The sequence below is a fragment of the Ranitomeya variabilis genome, chromosome 5 (genome assembly GCF_051348905.1).
Source record: "Ranitomeya variabilis isolate aRanVar5 chromosome 5, aRanVar5.hap1, whole genome shotgun sequence".
Lineage (NCBI taxonomy): Eukaryota > Metazoa > Chordata > Amphibia > Anura > Dendrobatidae > Ranitomeya > Ranitomeya variabilis.
Genome location: NC_135236.1, coordinates 363,432,809 through 363,435,229, shown reverse-complemented (window position 1 = coordinate 363,435,229; position 2,421 = coordinate 363,432,809).

Here is a 2,421-nt window from a genome sequence, read left to right as displayed (position 1 = left end):
TATATATCTTTGTCACCATAAAAGGAGGGTGGCCCAGACACATTTCTTGCCCAGTGGCTGCAAGCTGTCAATGTCCGCCCCTGTATAGTACAATGCCAAATAGTTCTCTTACTTACTTTATTATGGGCACCAAATATAGGCTGGCTCAAATAGCTCAAATGCTTACACACACATATTCATGCCACATGACACATATCTTTTGCATATTAGGCAAAAAATACATATATACTACTGATCAAAAGTTTAGGGTCACCCAGACAATCTTGTGGTTTCCATGAAAACTCATACTTTTATTAATCAAATGAGTTGTCAAATGAATTTAAAATCTAGTCCAGAAATTGACAAGGTTCGAAAAAAAGATTTTTATTTGAAATAATCATTTTCTCCTTCAAGCTTTGCTTTCGTCAAAGAATGCTCCCTTTGCAGCAATTACAGCATTGCAGACCTTTAGCATTCTAGCAGTTAATTTGCTGAGGTAATCTGGAGAAATTTCACCCCATGCTTCCAGAAGTCCCTCCCACAAGTTGGTTTGGCTTGATGGGCACTTTTTGCGTACCATACGGTCAAGCTGCTCCCACAACAGCTCAGTGGGGTTGAGATCTGGTGACTGCGCTGGCCACTCTATTGCAGATAGAACACCAGCTGCCTGCTTCTTCTCTAAATTGTTCTTGCATAATTTGGAGGTGTTCTTTGGGTCATTGTGCTAAGAAAAACCGTATGCACTACCAGGGGTGGTGACAAAGTAGGGTCCAAAACCAAATAGTGAGAGATAAACTAAGGCACTCAACTTATATGTAGTTTTTGCAATGTATTGTAGTCATCAAATAAACGTTTTGGCCCAAATACACGGCCTTCTTCAGTAACAATATCTTTGGGGACAAAGGAGCGTTTTCATGAACGTAATGGAGTATCAGCGGCACAATAGCAGTAAATGCTTGTAGCAAGGTATAATGTCCACGTTGGTGTGTCCAATATAAGTGGGAAGCCCTAGGAGATGTGCCGGCATGTCTGGCAGTGACGAGCGGTGGATGCTTGATGGTTGTTGGAAATGGGCCTCTATACACCTATAAAGATATTGCATTACAAACCAGACGTTTGCAGCTACAGTAGAATAGTAATTTACCACATTAACAATGTATAGAGTGTATTTCTGAATCATTTAATGTTAGCTTCATTGGAAAAAACTGTGCTTTTCTTTCAAAAATAAGGACATTTCTAAGTGACCCTAAACTTTTGAACGGTAGCGTATATATTTTCATATTTTACATTTTAAAAATTATAAAAAGGAAAATGGGCAGATGCAAAAGTTTGGACACCCTGCATAGTCATTACCTAGTAGAACCCCCTTTTAACCCCTTCAAGTCGCGGCCCTTTTTCGTTTTTGCGTTTTTGTTTTTCACTCCCCTCCTTCCCAGAGCCATAACTTTTTTATTTTTCCGTCAATATGGACATGTGAGGGCTTATTTTTTGCGGGACGAGTTGTACTTTTGAACGACACCATTGGTTTTACCATGTCTTTTACTAGAAAACGGGAAAAAAATTCCAAGTGCGGTGAAATTGCAAAAAAGTGCAATTCCACACTTGTTTTTTGTTTGGCTTTTTTGCTAGGTTCACTAAATGCTAAAACTGACCTGCCATTGTGATTCTCTAGGTCATTACAAGTTCATAGACACCTAATAAGTCTAGGTTAGTGCAGCGCCCCAGAGTCCTGGTCGTTGCAGTACTGTGGATCCGCCACTATGGGGAGCCATGGTGCATTCGATGGCACTGAAGGAGTTCATCTGACCAGGTATCACAGACACCAATATGTTTCACAGCAGGGCCTCCGGGGGGAGCTAAGGGTTCTATTCATTAGGCCACTCCCCACCATAGTGGGTAAACTGGGGGTCAGGCAGGAAGTTAGAGGAGAAAGCTGACTGGATTGAACGAAGCAACACCTTGTGGCAGAGGGTGTTGTGGAGGAAGAGACAGTAGGGTCTCTGTCAGGGGTGGGATCCTGACAGAGGCTTGGCATTAGAAAGAACGTAACGGGACCGTGCCTGCTCAGCATAGCGGCGGTGCCCAAGAAAGGACTAGAAGCGAGATAGATTGTGCTGAGTGAGAAATGAGATCAAGCAAAAAGGAGAATACCAGTAGGGGTCATGCTGTAGGACCGGAGCAACATCCTACTGAGGCGCATTACCGGTGGCCGGAACGCCGAGGGAGTGGAATAGCATACAGCTTCAAGCCATACTCCAAACAGCGGCAGGGCAGTCAGTTTAAGGCGGGCTGTCTACCACATATCACCTATGAAGTCTTGGGGGGCAATTGCGGGAGAGGAGCGTCTCTAGGGTCCCGGAAGAACTCCAGGCCTACCTGACAAACGGGTGCCGTTCCAACCTGAATAACAGGGAGGGATGGAATACGAGAAGAACATCAGTG